Below are 19,213 nucleotides of genomic sequence, written 5' to 3' on the forward strand. Positions count from 1 at the left end.
GTCTCCTTTGTGGATATCGGGGCCCAAACATCTTCTGCTTTTCTCAGGCCACTAGAAGGAAACTGGATGAGATGTGCAGCAGCCGGGACACAAACTGGCACCATTTGGCAACTGGGTTGCAAGCAGTAGCTCTACCTACATAGTGCAGGTCCTGTTCATTTAAAACAGCTAGAAAACTGGGCAAAAGAGAACATTGTGTTCAAACATTGGAACTGTGATCCCTGGGAGAGGGAGTCAGATAGGGCTGTGATCTCTTGACTTTATGCTTAGACACACATTCTGGACTTTGGAATACGGACCAGGTATTAACCAGAACATAGTTGTTAAGTCAAGGAGACAAGAATCTGAATTTTAAAACTCCGTGGCTTTTGGACAATGTAAGACAAAGTTCTAGAGGCATGGGGGCCAGGTAGACAAGTTTTTTAAAAAGTTCAAAAATCTGCCTCAAGTCTTCACTAAATAGTAATGCCTAGGATAGAATTCTATGAGGTCAGTCAAAGAATGACTGAAGTCTATGTGCTGATGGTGGTCAGAATTCACATAGCTCTGAGATTCAAATCTCTACTGCCACAATGGAGAATTATCACTTACCAGTAGAGATTTCAGACGGATCACATTTTAGTGCAATGAATCTATCTCATTTTAAAGACTACTCCATTCCTTGCATTAACAAAGCTTGAAAGGAGCACAATGAATTACAAGTGATGTAACTATCCAACAGAAATCAAAAAACCAAGAGACCCAATAGTGTAAAGTTCACAATGATTAACATTTAACAAAAGTTATTAGACATAGCAAAAAATAGGGAAGTGATACCAATAACCAGGAAAAAAAACAAAACAGAAACGAATCCAAAGATGATGGAAATGATGAAAACATCAGTTATTATGAGGAAATACATTCATGTATTCAAAAGAAAAATATTTTATGGAATAAATATGCTTGCTATCTTCCCAAAGGTATGAGGTCACATCTCATCCATAAAAAAGAAGAGAGAATGGTGAGAAGAGGAAAAAAGTGTAACTATTGAAATATAAACTCAATGCCTTGAAAAACCTAATGCCTCAATAAATGGAAAGTGATTTGAACCAACATATTATAGTACTTCCCAAAGACTCAGGAATTGATGGTACAGTGAACTCAGAAAGTCGGTGTGAAGTGAAGCTGAAATAAAGCTCATCAGTTGGAGATGGTTTAAGAAGTAATTTAATGTCAAGACCTCTTCTCTCATTGTATGCAACTGGGTGAATGTTCTGACTTACGCTCCAGTGGAAATTTACAGGTTTAATTCTTGAGACTAAAACAGGGTCACTAGACATAAGGAATCAAGGCATAGCTGAGGACAAGGCCACCACAATGAAAATAGAAGGATTAAATAAACATATGTATACTGGATACTAGCATGCCACAGTCTTACTCACCCCTGCAGTCAAAGCTATAGCAACCAAGCTCTGCCTTCTGGCCAGGGAACAATCTTCTGATAATCTATCAGCTAAAGCATAAAGATACAAACACTTGGAATCCTCATTATAAGAACAGAAATTAAGTAGAATTTACACCTGAAAAAAAAATGCCATCCATTGGTTCAGTTTCAATTAGCTTCTTAGTTTACCACTCTTTACTAGGAATTAACATCCAACTATATGTAATAAACAAATTAAAAAAATGCTCCAACAGAAAACATATAGATTAAATATAACAACAACAAAAAAATTCAAATTGGAGGGAAAAGGAAGAAAATATATGTAAGAGAGTTGAAAGATACAAAAAGTATTATTTTAAAAAGGAATAATCAGAAAACAAATTAAACTCATATATGAGGGATCTTCAAAAAATTCATGGAAAATTATGTTATGGAAGGATATGCATAGGTTTATAAATTACTCTGCAAGAAAAGAAATTTATCTTTAATACCCAGTTTCCTACTGACTTCATGAGGTACCCTTGTACTAAAAATGTTGAGAGCAAAACAAACATTGAAAGATAAAGATTATGTGACCCTCCAGAAAACAGAGGGAAAAGACAAAGATGCTGGTTAAAGAAGAACTAAAAAAAAAAGTTAGAGGGCTAATTATAAAGAGTCAGTACCTAGGTGACAGGCGTACTTGAAGAAGAAAGAGACCATCAACTACTCAAGCTGAGGCAAATCCCCAGGAGAAAGTGAGCTTCCAGATAAAAAGTATGAGACAACAGCCACGCCCTAGGAATCAAAGCAGATGCACAGCAAGGTACATGACTCTGAAAGGTTAGAAGAGAGGTCTGAAGAGAAAATCTTGCAAGTTTGCAGACATAACAATGATTTAAAACACAGTATCAGAAATTGGATGAGTTGCAAGTTTTTCAAAAGCAATCCTGGAAATGAGACAACGGAAAATATCTATTGTTTTGAAGGAAAGCTACTTCCAACTTAAAATTATATTTCCAGCCAAACTATTAAGTATTATGGTAGACATGTAGGTTCCCAAGACATGTAAATTTTCATAAAACTAATTCCTAAATACCAATCTTCATGTTTTTACTCAAATATGCAGAGAGACTTTAACCACGCTGTCTAAAGGAGAAATCTTCAGCACTATCTTGGCTACTTTATCCTAACCCTTACCTTTCTGATCTCTGAAACACTGACACAGAACACTTCTCTTAATACCACCTGCCTGAGAAACTCTAAATTCCAAGGAGGCAGGGACTTTGTTCACTTATGGTAACAACTAGAGCCTTGTATGCCATAAAACAGGTCCTTAAAAAATAATCAGTTTGCTAGAAATATGTTTTTATAAAAGTAAGCAATGAATCACTACTTAACTATGTATTCATGAGAATAAACAAAGGCATTTCAGAAACAGAAGATTTTCAGAGGCCTTGGAGACCTCTTTCTGAAAGCAGAAAGGATATTTGTCAAAAGCTGAAGGAAAAATCATCCATTACACAGACTATGAATTTCCCATTTTTTTCTGGAGTACGAAGCCTATGCCCCTCACCTCCTTAATTTGGAGATAAGATCTCCACTATCAAAAACTAAGAATTAGCCTTCTCTGAATCAATTCAATCTCATTAAGATTCCTTGTCACAATGATTCATTTACAAGAAATACATCCTGAAAGAAACAGAAAACTAGTGAACAAACCAAACACAGACAGCCCAAATCCTCACATTAGCAGGATTTGATTGGATCTGGCCAAGATCAGAATAGCTGATCCTTCTCTCCCCCCTTTCTCTGTAGCCTAGCTACAGCTGCAGCTGCCAGACATGGAGCAGCTTACTGCTCACAGTACAGAATGTCAGCTTTGAACCATAAATGAAGGCAGGCTGCCAATGATCAGCAGGAGATAGCTGAAATTTAAAATAGACATTAACAGGAAAACGGGACTGCTTTTCAGAAACCTGTCTATTTGATTAAGGTCTATTATGCTTATATTTCCAAACATAAGAAGTTCAAAAATAATTTATCTAATTAACTTTGGAAAATCCATTTCATTCATCAAACATATGTTGAGAAACTCATTTATTTCATGAGATTTATAGACATCAACTTTCCGGAGCTAGAAAACTGCCTGTGAAGTCCTCTAAGGCAGTGGTTAAGTCACTCAGCTTCTTTCCCCCCTTTTTAATCTCCAGCACTAGTCATAGCACCAAGCACATAGCACTTACCAAACTCATATAAACTCCTCATTTTTAGAAGACACTGAGGCTCAGAAACATCATGTGGTTTGCCCAAGGATGTTTACAGTAGAAGTTAGTGGCAGAACCAGGACTACCACACAGACCTTACTTCTGACTTTTCTTTTAATGTCTGACCCAATTTAAACAGAGGCAGAGAAAAGGAATAACAACTTCTTGAATCATGAATCATGCTTGGTCTTTCATGTACTTACAAGTCTCCCCAAATGAGATTTACAAATAATTCAATTAGATCTGACTTCTTCAAGATAACTTTGAGACATGTCTCATAAAAAAAATTTAAAAGGGAAAAATCTTAACTTTTACACCCATGAGTAGTCTAATTTTTGTGTGCAGGAATTCAGTATGTGCATACCCTTCTTCCTTGAGGTATTTATTGTGAGAGACGGAGAAATGAAGAATTTTCTATTCCCTGGTCGACTTCCCAGATGCTCAAGACAGCTGGGGCATGGCCAGGTTGAACCTGGGAGCTCAGAACTCAGTTTAGATTTCCCATCTGCCTGGCAGTAATGCAAGTATGTGGATCTTCACCTGTTGTCCTCCAAGATGTGCATTAGTAGGAAGCTGGAATCCAGTGAAGCTGGGAGCTAGCACTGTGGCAGAGCCGGTAAGGCTGACACCTGCAATGCTGGCATTCCCCCTTGGATGGTGGCTTATGTCCCAGTTGCTCCACTTTTAAACTGCTTCCCTGCCAATAGCCTGGAAAAAGCAGCAGCAGATGATTCAAGCCTGCTAGTCATATGGGAGACCATAGTGAAGCTCCTGGCTCTCCGGTCACCTTAGTCACCTAGGGAATCAATCAGTAAATGCAAGACTGTGATCTTAAAGAAAGGCATTCTGTTATGGGATGTATTTTTTTCCCCTTCCAGTTTTAAAAAAAAAGTAGTGAGATGGAGAGAGATGGGGGAGAGAGAGAAACCTTCATTCAGTGATTGACTCCTCACATGCCTGCCATAGTCAGAATTGGGCCAGGATGAAGCCAAGAGACCACAGCAGTCTGGGTCTCCCACATGGGTGACAGGGACCCAACTGTTTAGCCCTCATCTGCTGCCTCCCAGGATGCGTGCTGCAAGAAAGCTGAAGCAGAAGCAGGAGCCAGGATTCAGACCATGAATTCTGATGGGACGTGAGTGCCCTAAATAGTATATTTATTTATTTTTAAGATTTTATTTATTTGAAACACAGAATTACAGAGGGGAGAAGATATCTTTTATGCACATGTTTATTACCCAAATGGCTGCAATGGTTAGGGCTGGACCAGATGGAAGCCAGGAGCCTAGAACTTGGGTCCCTGCTGACCCACGTTTCATACATCTGAGAATGGTAGACGACATTGCAAAAAGATACCAAAGAGACTGATTTTGCATCTGCTGATTCACTCACTAAATGGCTGCCACAGTGAGGGCTGGACCAGCTCAGAACTCTATCTGGGTTTCCCACGTGACTCAAGTGCTTGTGCCATCACCAGGACAACACCAGGGAGCTGGATCAGAACAAAGCAGTGGCTTAATGTGCTATGCCACAACATTTGCCCACAGAAATATTTTAAGGAGCCAGCACTGTGGCAAAACAGGCCGAACCTCTGCCTCTGGCACTGGCATCCCACATCAGCACTGGTTTGCATCCCAGATGCTCCACTTTCAATCCAGCTCCGAGTCCTTGGGACCCTGCACTCACGTGGGAGACCTGGAAGAAACTCCTGGCTTCTGGCTTTGGATCAGCTCAATGCCCACTGGTGCTGCCATTTGGGGTGTTAACTTGTGGACAGAAGATGATGTCGGTCTCTGTCTCTGTAACTCTTTCAATTAAAAATAAAAATAAATCTTGAGAAAACAAAGAAATATTTTAAGCACAAAAATGACAAGGATCCTATCTGTTACAGGGACCTTCTGGACAGTAACATGGGAGATGAGTTAGAAAGAGGACAAATCCATGGGCTTCTGATGTACGTGAGACATGATGAAGTTTCGAGCAAAAGCACTGAGCAAAAGAAGTTGGGAAAGTAAAGATAGATTTAAACAACAATGCAACTGGAACTCTAGTTACTAAACACATAAACAAAGAAAAAAAAAAAGAAAAGGAACTAACACTGTTAAGATAGCAACCAACAGGCAGAAAAATGTCCCTTAGATACTCTGAGTAACCAAGCGTCTGAAGGTATTTTGAGGAAAACAAAGCGTTTTTTCAATTACCCACAGCTGGCTTCCTAATATGTTACCATTGAAAGGGAAAGACAGGAAATGAATCAATAAACTTCAGGCACATGCTCAGCCTGGAAAGACAGCATATCAAGGAGCAGAAATCGGAAAACAAAGGCCCTGGGTAGTTTAATTACCAGGCCGGAATCTGCTGACTGCCGGTTTAATTGTTTGAACAGTGCCCAAATTGTCTGTCGAGGTGACTACTTTATGATTTTTGTACCATTCACTGCACGTGACCATACGGACAAACAAGAGAAATGGCTCTAAGGAACTGAAGGATCTTGAATAACTTTCATTAATCATACCAATGAAGCTAAAGGAAAAATTTACTGTCAAAACCTTATCATATTTTATAAATATCTCAAAGCTCTTGTTGGAGAATTAATTTGTATTTATCTGGTCTATGCCGCCAGACTAAGAAAACAGTTTCCTTCAGAGATGAGCACCAGCAACCAGAAAACCAAAGTTACACAGATTAAATGTACATGCTCTTATTTATTCTGCAGGTTTTTTTTTTTTTTCAGGGAGGTGTGGGAGTTGGAAGGAAGATAGATATAAATACAGGATGATAGCTACCAGTAAGTACTCAAAAACTGCTCAGTTTTAGAGGAAGTCAATGTTCTCCACGATTCAGTTAGTATTTCCTCATTCATGTTTATCTCCTGAAGAGTAAACCAACAGAAAATTCCTTTCAGAAACCGAACAAAGAGGTACTTCAGATGATTTAAGCTGGCAGAGCATTCTCCTGTTGGCGTCACTGAGTAAATAAGGCCCATCAGGCCGAAGCAGACTATTACATCATTCATTTAGCAGGTAGTTATAAAACACTTCATATTATCCTCAGTTTGCAGCAGCTTCCCTTCCATTAGAGATAGGACACTGGCAGTGTGTAGACAATTATTTTTTAAGACATCTATTTTTTTCTGGAGAGGTAGATTTACAGAGAGAAGGAGAGACAGAGAGAAAGATCTTCCATCTACTGGTTTACTTCCCAAGTAGCTGCAACACCCGGAGCTGAGCAGATCCAAAACCAGGAGCTTCTGGGTATCCTACAGGAATGCAGGGTCCCTGTAGACAATACTAACAGAATTATGCAGAAAAGATAATGGCACACAATATTCTTATCAGACACTAAGGTGGACAGTATGAATTGAGAAAAACATAGCAAAAGACATGGAACTAACTAAAACTTTAAAACAAGCAGGATTCTGCCCAGCGTGGTAATCTAGTGTCTAAATTCCTCACCTTGCATGTGCTGGGATCCAATATGGTGCTGGTTTGTGTTCCAGCTTCTCCACTTCCCACCCAACGTCCTGCTTGTGGACTGGGAAAGCAGTGGAGGACGGCCCAAAACCTTGGGACCCTGTACCTACATGGGAGACCTGGAAGAAGCTCCAGGCTCCTGGCTTCAGATCAGCTGAGCTCTGGCAGCTGTGGCCACTTGGGGAGTGAAGCAGCAGACACAACATCTTTGGCTCTCCTTCTCCCTGTAAATCTGAGTTTCCAACAAAAATAAATAAATCTTAAAAAAAAAAAGGCAACATTCTAATATGTGAATAGGGCTCCACATCAATAGGTGTGCAGATCTTTAGTCAGAAATTTCCATGTTCTATTTTGAGAGCCAATATGAAGATGTTTAGTAATGGGTTAGGGAGAGAAAATTAGATTTAGCCATCAGAGTTGGTTAAAAGTCCACTGGCCAGTCTCTAAAGTACTGATGACATAAATAATGCTCCCTACTCCTATTATACAGAGAGGCAATGTAGGCCCAAAGCCACATGCTGTATCAACAGGAGTAACTGACACAGCACGTTATGCATCCCAGTTTGAGAGGTGGGTACTCTGCTTCCAATTCAGCTGCTTGTTAATGTGCCTGGTGAGGCACAGGAGAGAACTCAAGTACATGGCCCCCAGGTACTCACATGAGATGAGGATGGAATGAACGCCTGGCTCCTGCCTTTGTCTTGGCGCAGACCTGGCTACCGTGGTCATCTGGGAACATAAGCCAGTGGATGGACGATCTCTTTCCCTCCCTCTGTCACTCAGCCTTTCAAGTAAACACACACACACTCACGCTTTTCTTGTTTTTTACTACTTATTTTATGCATTCCATAGGTACAGTTCCAAGAAGACAGTCACATTTCCCTCACTTTCCTGCTCCTCCCAATATCCCCCTCTCTTCCTTTTCACTCTTTAACAGTATTTGCAGTCTTAATTTTTATCGACTCTATATACACAGGTTTAATTTGCTATGAATCCTAATATTCAACAAGTAATACCACTAAGGGGCGCAGGAACTGGAAAGGGGCTGAGTTCTGGTCGGGTCACGTAATCCCTTGGCACAAATATCGATTTGGACTTGACACACCATGCCGGATTAGACCGCAACACAGTTTGGTGCTCCGGAGGACCAGGATAGATGTGGGACGGACTCGGCTAGGCCTCAACCCCAACTGAGCCATATATGAGATGTATGGGGTATAGATGAGCCGTGGCTGGGCTGAAACTCTCAACAGCAGGAACCAGAATGGATTGAAGAGTGGTGCTGGGCGAAGGACCTGCTGGTATGCGTGAAGCCTAACACCAGGAAGGGGTCGGATGGAGGAATCTGAACAGTTCCTCTGACAGGACACTGACCCTACAAATAAACACAGGAAGCATGGAGGTAACCAACCCAGAAGAGGCTTTGGAAAGTGACCCACTGGCATACACTTGGCTCGAGTTGGGGCAGACCAGGCTGAGTCAGTTCACGTCATCCACTGGCAAGCCCGAGCGCTGGAACTGTGTGGGGGCCTGGCCAAGTTTGGTTGCGATAAAAAAAAAAACAGCACAAAACACGAAATGCCAAGGTGAAATGGCCTGTGCCAGTAGGGAATGCAGCACCCAACCAGCACTCCTCCCACTGGTTTAGGTGAGGGACGAGTGTGTGATGGGCAGAGCCGGGGAGAGCTGCAGTACTCATTGGTTCCAATGGAGGTCGGGGCTCAGAATAGAACCAACCCAGGGGTTACAACCACCAGCTGATCGGAGTGATGGACTGTGGCGGGCACTGTGCTTACTAGTAGTACATGTAGGAGCCTGGACTGGGAATGCCTCAAAGTTTCTTTGGGGATTCCCCTGAACAAAATGGAGGAATCAAAACATTAACCAAGAAAAGATGGAAGATGGAGTAGATCAATCAACCACCTCAGCTATATGTTTCCAGTGGAAAACTGGACAAGGGGAAACTCTAAGATAGACTGTCAATCAGTGGACTCTGCACCAGCCTCATCGTACCTGGACTGTTGCTGATGATATGTTGGAGCTTCTAATTGATAGAGGTGATGTTCTGCTGGCTCTGCCTTCAAACCTGAGAGGGCCTCCCTAAGAGGCCGTTGAACTTGACTGGACAGTGGGATGCTGGACTCTGTATGGTGTGAGCCTGTAATTAGGGAATCCCAACGGAACCTGAGCTGTGGTTATGCATCATGGTGAAGGAATTCACCATGGGGGAAGGGTTTGGTGTGAAGGGGGGGAATCCCAGTACCTATGAAATTGTGTCATGTAATACAATGCAATTAATGAATAAAAAAAAATATTCAACAAGTAAAAAGTAAAAAGACAAGACCACGTTTCCGCAGGAGTGTAAACATGGTCTAAAAATGACACTATTATTCAAAAATGCCTATTTTACTCCTTTACTTTTTTGTGTGTCCAATATTAGCTATGTTCCTAGTTTTAATGACAACCTATTGATGAAATCCATTAGGATGTTAATCATATAAATGACATGCTTTAGGAAGTGAGGGAAGAGCAGATATCTTTCCTGCAGAAGAAACAAGAATGTGCAAAGGCACTGAGGCAGAGAAAAGTATCGCAAGTAGAGTGTATTTGAGTGGCTAAAGCTTAGGTGATTAAGTATGAACACAGTTGTGAAGACTCGGCAATTCTGCTTACTAGCTTACTTGCTCTGTGACTCTCGGTACATTGTTTAGTTTCTCTGCCCCTTAGTTCTTTCTATTGTAAAATGGAGGTATTAGCAACACCCATCAAGTGTTCAAGTAATGATAACCTTTATTGTTCCTGGCTTTAAGGACAGGGCGTTTAGGGTTTAATGATTGCTAATAGTTTTGTTAAATATCCAAGACTTTCAACGGAAGCTCCTGAAAAATGGGATCAAATTTCTATTTTTTTTAAAGGTTTGTTTATTTTTATTGTAAAGGCAGATATACAGAGAAGAGGACAGACAGAGAGGGAGATCTTCTGTCTGATGATTCACTCCCCAAGCAGCCACAACAGCCGGAGCTGAGCTAATCCAAAGCCTGGAGCCAGGAACCTATTCTGGGGTTCCCGCATGGGTGCAGGGTCCCAAAGCTTTGGGCCGTCCTCGACTGCTTTCCCAAGCTGCAAGAAGGGAGCTGGATGGGAACTGGGGCCACCAGGATTATAACTGGCGCCCATATGAGATCCCGGTGCGTTCAAGGCAATGACTTTAGCTGCTAGACTACCGCACCAGACTCCCCACATTTCTATTCTTAAAAGATGACTTAGGTAGTACTTCTTATGTGAAACTCCAAGAAGAAATGATAGAATTTACTACCTGCGAGAATTTTACTTTCCTTGAGAAATAATTTTAAATTTCTGCAATTTAAAATTCTATAAACAACTGTATTTTCTATTTTTTTGATAGCTTCAACATTTAGAACCAAATCGAAAGCTCTTGAGCCCTCGCTGCCTATGTAATTGTTTTTTAGTCTTAGATATGTTTTCTATTTTAACTGTTTAGAGCTCTTGCTATATATTTTAGAATTACTTTGATATTATTTTCTTTTAAAATGATTTCAACTCTTAGTGGAATGAGGTGAAATATAATTAGCCAGGGAAACACAGCACACAAACACCATAGCACCCTAATGCATGAATCACACACTATAGATGCATCTTCAGCACACCACCATAATTGCTCTTTGGCATAAGCCAAGAAAACCAGATGGCACAGGAAACCTCTTCTTATGCAAAGAAAAATCAGATCAGAGTGCAAAGACCCAAGGCCTGCTTGAACTGGCAAGGCACAAAGTGGCAAGCTGCTGGGATATTCTGTACAGGCTCAAGACCAGGGCTTTACATATACACACATACATTTGTGAAGTGCCTTGTGGTGTTTGTTACCTTCAGTCTCCTCACTGTTCTATTTTCCTAGCCATTACAGCCCTTTGACATTTCATTCATCCTTTTCCTGAACCTGAATGTCACAGTTTTTCGATGATGATCTCTCTAATCACAACAGTTCTCGTCCACAGACTTCATTTGAGCTTCCACCATTCTAATCCACAACCTGGGGATCTCACTAGCATTGTCTTCTTTTTTCTCATGCATTGCAAAAGCACTACTGACTGCAAGTTTTTCAAACATCCCTTCTCTGCTAATTACTGAATTATTCATCCCTTCACTATCTTGTAACACCACCTGTCCAAGTCCTGTCCCACTCTACTGCGTCTAATGTACGGCTTCTTCCCTGGTGTCTCATCTTCCACATTACAGAATGAATGAACTCTATCCCACACATGTATCAACAAACTCATCAATAATCCTTTCTTTCACTAGAGAGTGCCCTTACAGCCATACCCTGGACATGGTCTCTGGTTCTTACTGTATCAGCACATTGGCAGAGAAGAAGGAATTCCTCTTCTGAGCGACCTACTCCTCTGTGCTCCTCATCCAGTGTATCTGATGTACTCTGGGGTTTCATTTTTTTGTCTCCTTTCTGCCTGTATTTTCTTTTCATAGTTTCCTTAAACACAAGGAACACTAACAAAACCATGACAGAATTCTGAATCCCACAGACCTTCATCGTGCTTATTTCTTTTTCCTTCACCTTGAAAACAGCAAAATATTATAGTGTTATAATACTATTCTTTCTTTCTTTTATCATCCACATGTTCTTAACTTCCAGAAATATGGCTATGATGTCTAATTTACTGAAAAGTACTTAAAGAGTAATAGGTGATCTCGTAATATTCTCAGTTTACTCTCAACTCTCCTTCAGCTAGTCAGGACAGGAATTCTCCCTTCCATGTCTTCAGCTTCTTTCTCTTCTCTGCCTTAAACATGAAGAAATTCAAAGCTCCTTTAGCCTTATTCATTCTGATAGCCCATTACATCACCGCTTGACTCACAGCTAGTCTAACAATAGTCCTACCCCTTATCCTAGCATTCAAGGTCACTCGCAACGGTCATTATATACCTCTTATCAATTCAGGGATAAAGAACACCTTAAAGGACATTCAAATGTGCAGACACATGTGGTGCAGAAGCTTAAACTGTTGCTTGGGATACTAGAATTGGTTTGAGTCCCTTGCAATTCAGCTTTCTGCTAATACACAATCTAGGAGGCAGCAGGTGATGGCTCAGTGGTGGAGTCCCTGCCACTCATGGGAGACCTAGACAGAGTTCCAGGGTCCTGGCCTTGGCCTGGCTCAGTTCTAGCTGTTGTCAGAGTTTAGGGAGTTAACCAGTGGATCTCTCTCTCTCTCTCTCTGAAAGGAAAAAACAAACAAGCAAGCAAAAAACCCCACAAACAAAAACAAAGGTGACTCAAAAATATGTGGTTAAAGAAACAATCCAGACATAGCAATACAAGCATATCACTCGTGGAAATGACAGAAAAGCCACACTGGCTCAAAGAAGTAAAAGTGGTTGTCTATTGGGAGGGAGAAATGGAGGTGAGGAACAATTATTTGACTCTTTAAAGTAAAGATTTAACGTAAAAGTAAAAAGATACAGAAAGGAAAGGAAGGGTGGACAGGCTGATTAACTGAAGAGGACAGTACAAGGATACTTTAAAAAGCTCCTGGGAAATAGAATTTAGATAGGACACTTTGAAAGACTTTTAAAACCATGCATATTTTTTTTTATAATATCCAGTTTTCATGTAATTTTTGAATATGTTCATATGCATGGATCACAACAAATTTTGCCACTACTTTAGTTATTTTTTAATAGCAGTCTGTGAACTTTCTGAGGCACTGTAATACAGTCTGCAGTTTGTTTTTCTACATCTAAGGATAATCAATCATTAGACCTATATAAGGAATAGCTGAGCACATCATTCACTTAGTGTAGCTACCCTAATTACAGATTGAGAAATTTGTGTTTTATACAATAAACAACAGGAAGTTAGATGAAGGTTACTGAGCACAACTATGAAAAAATAACATTTTAGAAGACTAAGCAGGGATTCTATTGAAATACATCTGTTGGGGAAGGAATGGCGTGTAGTAAAACAAGGTCTTCACTAATTGATATATGATTTGATGAAAGTCTAGATCAGGATGATGAAGTATTTAATTTCAAGCCATCCTGTAAGAACACAGGGTATGACTGGGTATGAAACTAACAGAATGAAAGAATGAAAAAAAGAACATAACACTCTCCTAACACTGAGCAGACACTAAAAAAATTCTTGGAAGTCAAATAAAGAATGATACAAGCAGTTACAAACCTGAAAGATAGTAAAAATACATAGTTCAATATTGTGCATGTTTTTTTAAATTTACCTCTCCAGCTGACTTAAAATATCTCTTGATCTGCTCACTTACAATTTTATACATATTGTTCACTACTTGGTGATGTTTGGATTGCTTCTTGTCTATTTTATTATTCTTACAGATTCCATTTCAGAAACTGGCTGGCAATAAGACTGTTCCTTACTTGTACCCACGAGAATCCACAGTTCACTATGCCTTTTCTTCTACGTGTATTTTTTGCCCATGCAAACTTTTGTTTTCTGCCAGGCTCCCTTCCCTTCATCTATCTTCTTTCATTCCTCATTTTAATCCTTTTTTGGATCAACCATCTCTCTTTTCTATCTCCAACTCAGTATGGTGTCCGACTCTTCCCATTCACATCAACCACATGAAAATTACACTTGGGTGGTTCTGTGTGTGTGCATCCCCAGACAATCCTGAAGCATGGAAAAGTCTCCTTATAAGGAGAAATTAAAAACGAGACAATTCAGGGCTAACAGTAATAAACTACAGGAGCCACAGAAGGCCATCAGTCCTTCACTGAATACTGTTCTCACATTGTTTTTAAAATTTCTTTTTTGGTAGTTAATGGTCATTAGAGAGAATGTAGAAGATACAGACTGCAAAATTATATTTGAGTTTTCTAGAGACAATTCTGGAGACAGTATAAAATAGAGAAAACTTCAGTACATACAGAAAAGAAAGGAGGAGGCTTTCAATCTGAGAAACTAGCACTGTGTATAGAGAGAAGCTGGCTTCTTGGAGAAATATTTAGGAAACAGAAAGGGCAGGATTTAAAATCACAACTGAAGAGGAACAAGGAGGTAGGAAGCAATGACATCCAGTTTCCCAGCTTAGGCGACTTTGTAAATAATAAAGACAAGAGAAGAGGGAGAAACAGTTTCTGTGGTAAAAGATCATGACTTTTGTTGGGCTATAAGCAATATGACAAAGTCAAAGAAACTAAAAATAATCTGAACTAAATGATCTCCAAATTCCATTTGAATTTTTCCTTTAAAAATAATAAAGACTAACCAAAAGCTTCATCATCTTTTACTTTAAATTCTTCTACTTCTTATCTTTAGTGATTCATAATTTACTTGTACCAGTGAGGAAAAACACGATAACTGGCATTTACTGTCCAATTTTTGTAAGCCATACCAAATTTCTTTCCAGAACTTAAAATGTACACTTATTCAGATATTTTACATTTCTAAGAAATCTTACATATTTAAAACCTCCAAATTACATTTCTGTCTATATAAAATAATGTGATCTTGTATAAACCTGTTTCAAAAATCTGAATAAGAAAACACAATTTAGAATATCCTACTTTTGGGGTCAGTGTGATGGCTCAACTAGATAATCCTGACTGCCAGCACCAGCATCCCACATGGGTGCCACTTGATGTACCAGCTATTCCACTTCTATCCAGCTTCCTGCTTGTGGCATGGGAAAGCACTGGAGAATGGCTCCAAAGCCTTGGAACCCTGCACCCACGTGGGAGACCCAGAGGAAGCCACCGGCTCTTGACTTTGGATCTGCTCAGCTTTAGCTGTTATGGCCATTTGGGAGTGAACCAGTAGATGGAACATCTATCTTTCTGTTACATCTCCCTTTCCAATAAAAATGAATAAATCCTTAAAATAAAATCCCACTTTCATAGAAATGACACCTAACATGCAACAACTCTTTCTAATGTATTCATAATTTATAACTTAAAACTTGAAAAATATTGCAATGAGTAAAGACAAAAAAATCCTTTTTTGACCTTATCACCCCTACTAACTACCTCCCGTCTATTTTCCCTCCTTTTGCAGAAGTCCTTCAGTTGTTTGGTTTTCTCTTTCCAGTTTTTCTCTTATTTGCTCAACTCTTTTAATCCAGCATTTTGGCTTGGTTGCTACAGCGTAACTGCCTTACCAACTGCCAAATACAAAGGTCAACTGTCATTCTTCATTACTCTTGACCCATCAGCAATGTGACAACAGATGTTTCACTTCATCCTAAGAATACTTTGTTCACTCGTTTTCCAGAACACCACAATCTCTTGGTTTTCTTCCTTCTCTTTCTTGTTTTCTTAATCTTGTAATGCCCGAGTGCCACAGGGCTCAGACCTTGGGTTCCTCTATAATTATACCTACTACTTAGGTGACCTCATTTGTCTGTCAAGAACTCCTACTGATATTACTTTCAAAATACGTATCTTGAGTTTGATTATTTATGATTCTGTGTACTACTTACTCTGGTCTGAGCAGTCATCATCGTTCACCTGGATATTTATAATATCATCATTATCTAGCTTCCCTCTTTCAATCCCTTTCTCTCAATAATCCATTCTCAACATAGCCACACTTGTACTTTAAAAATGTTAAATTAGATGGTGTCATTTCTCTGCTACAACCCTGCTGAAAACTGTTTCCAATTTTATTCAGGGTAAGAGTGAAAGTCCTTACAATGTCCTACATTTGTCTTACTAATGTCTTTAAAATCCCCCCTCCCCCTCCGACACTTGCTTCTCCTTCTCCTTTCAGACTTCACCTACTACCAGTCTCCTTCCTCGGCCACTCTTGGTTACTTGCTCCCATACATAGAGCCTCCCTGTTATTGCTCACACATATCCAGAACACTGCTACCTCAGGAGCTTCGCATCAACTCTTCCTCCCTGGATCACCCTCTTTCCCCTGTCTACATGACTGTGCTTTCAAGCCTTTGCTCAAAATGTCAGTGAGGACTACCTGGACCCTCTATTAGATACTACAAGCAACTCCTTTATCTCTCATTAATGCCTTCTTTCTATAGCTCTTGTTACCATTTAAAACAGTATGATTCACATATTGCATTTGTCTTGCTGTCAAACTAGAATGCAAAGCCCATGATAACAGAGATTTTGTTTTCAGCACTGCCATTTTCCTACCACCGGGAAATCACATGACACATAGTTGGTTTTTGGCAAACAGTCCTGAAAGGCTGACTGAATAAATGAACATACAAAGAATACAAGAAAAGGAAAAACAAAATGAAATGGGGAAAGAAAAGTAAAGGAAGCAATTGCCCTAAGTAGCGTAACAATCTATATGGAGTACCATTGTAAGCTGGGTTGGCTGGGCTTCAAAGCTCATATGCATCGTTCCATTCTATTGCCAGGTAGGAGGAAAGTATCTTAAGAATTAAAATAAGATCATTAAGCAACAGTAAATAAAAGAAGTAACAGAGGGAAGGAGACTGTCTTTCCCAAAGCATAATTAGTTCAGCTAGACTACTTAAGAGTTCAACTATGAATGGTATATTTTTCAAAATTACCGAAGTGTACATAGTTCTTTGTCTTCAGAACTTTAGGATAATTTTCAGAGGATTTAATTGAAACTTCTGCCTTCCACTTATAGTAACAGGGATTTGATTTAATCACCTGCTCAAAACAAAAACTCTCCCAGCCTTCCACCCCTACCAACAACAAAGATGACGGTTTGCAGACACTGGACATCAGGCAGGAGAAAGTGATCCTTAGGAAGAAGGGAGGCAAGATTGGTGAATCTCCAACAAATCCCATGAGAGAGTGCACAAATGGTCGGGCCCCTGCAACTCATGTGGTATACCAGGAGGAAATTCCTGGCTCCTTGTTTTGGCCTGGCTCAACTCTAGCCATTGTGGCAACTTGGGGAATGAACCAGCGGATGGAGAATTTCTCTCTCTGTGTCTTTCTTCCTCTCTGAAACTCTTTGAAATAAGCCTTAAAACAAAAACACAGCAAGCAAGGCTCTGTGGCATACCAACCAAATGCTCAGTGTGACAGGTAAATGAGAAATTTTTTTAAATCAGGAAGAAAACCACACAAAAGCACATCATGACGAAACTGTTGAAACTAGTAATAAATACAATTAAAAGCAGCCAGAGGGGGGAAAAAAGGCATGTTACATGCACAGGAATAAAGACCAAGATAATAGATTTCCTGTCAAAACAGTAGAAATAAGAAGATAATGATGCAATATTTTTATAGTAATGAGAAAATAAAACTCAGTCTAGAATTCCTTACACAGTACAAGTGTATTTAAAAAATAAGACTATTCAGGGCTGGCATGATGGTATAGCATGTTAACCCTCAGCTGTGGTGCCAGTATCCAAGACAGATGCCCAGCTGCCCAGTTTCTTACCCAGCTCTCTGGTAATGGTCTAGGAAAGCAGCAGAGGATGGCCCAAAGCCTTGGGCTCCTGCACCCATGTTAGAGATCCAGAAGAAGCTCATGGCTCCCAGCTTCAGACCTGCATAGCTGTGGTCACTATGGCTCTACGGGGAGTGAACCAGTGGATGGATTACCTCTGTCTCTCCCCACTTCTCTCTCTCTCTATCAGTAACTCTCTGAAGCAAAACAAATAAATATTTTTTTAAAAGTCTATTATAGGTAATATAAAAGTTGAAAGACTATTAGCAACAGCTCTGCACTACAAAAATAAGAAAATTCTTCAGGATAGAGGAAAATACACTAGATAAAAATAAGTATTTACACAAAGGAATGAAGATGAAATTAAATGTGATACACATATAGGATTTTTAAAATACAATGAAATCTTTTTAAAAAGACATTGACCTTTTAAATAAAAGCAACAATATATTTGTTCATCTTATAAAACAGGTATGAGTAGACTATGACACCGTAAAGGCCAGAGGGGCAAAGAGAAGTACATCACTGCTAGATTCGTATATATGAAGTGATAAATACTACTTGAAGGGAGACTCTAAATTATAGACTTGTACATGAATATTTATAGCAACTTATGAACAGTAGCCAAAAAATGAAGCCAACCCAAATGTCTGTCACAAGATGTATGGATAAGTACAAATTGGGAGTATATGTGGAGTCTTTAAAAAGTTCTTGGAAAATGTATGTTATGAAAAAATATACATTTTTTTCAAACTTTTCAAAATAAATATCAAGTTTCACCTCTTTACAGATTTTTTTGAGTATATCCAATAAAAACAAATTACTCATTTATACACATAACAAAACAGGTGAATCACAAAATAGTTATACTGAGGGGTAGAAGTCAGGCCAATAAAAGCCTGAAGGCCATGCTTTCACAAAGCTCTGGAAAAATACAAACTAAGCTATGGTGATAAAAACAGGTGAGGTTCCCTGGAGGTAGGAGGGGACCACAGATTCAAAGAAGCTTTTGGAAGTGATGGATATCTTGATCAAGGCATTATCTTCACAGTTATGTACATATGTCAAAATGTACTGAATTGTACAAACTAAATGGATTGTATGTGAATTACTCCTTCACAAAATTTTTTTAGGGTCTGAATAGATAGATCAGATGTCAATAGATCAAATACTTTCCTTACTAGCTGTTTAAGGGTCAGAATGGATAAGAGATCATGTAATCAAATACTTTCTTATCAAGTCTGAGAGAGGGCCTGACTTGACCAAGACCTTACGGGCATAGTCAGGGATTATTTTATTTGATTATTACTGTACCCTAATACCAAGTACAGGGCCTGGGGCAAGCAGAGGCTCAATAAATATGTGCCAATTTTTCCACAGGAAAGACAAAATGAAACATAAAAAGAAAACCTCCTTATAATATGACTCAAAGTTTCTTCCTTTTTTTGATTTCTAATCTCTGTAATACATATTACAGAATTAAGAAGTACTTTTAACATCATAGGAAAATAAAATTACATTCCATGATTAAATAATTTGCTGGATTTTAAATATATTTTGAAAATTCTAACTCATATTACCAATTCTTAAATAGCAGAAAAATTAAAAGAATCCTATTCATGCAGATTGGTGACCTTTCTGAATTAAAAAAAAATTTAAAGAAAAAGCT

General features: G+C 39.3%; 1 protein-coding gene across 5 annotated transcripts in view; it reads right to left on the reverse strand.

The window, feature by feature from the left end:
* Positions 1-19,213, reverse strand: part of SIK2 (salt inducible kinase 2) — a 125,914-nt gene that overhangs the window by 88,677 nt on the left and 18,024 nt on the right. The gene's annotated exons all lie outside the window — the stretch shown is intronic.

Source organism: Ochotona princeps, chromosome 4 (genome assembly GCF_030435755.1).
Source record: "Ochotona princeps isolate mOchPri1 chromosome 4, mOchPri1.hap1, whole genome shotgun sequence".
Taxonomy (NCBI): domain Eukaryota; kingdom Metazoa; phylum Chordata; class Mammalia; order Lagomorpha; family Ochotonidae; genus Ochotona; species Ochotona princeps.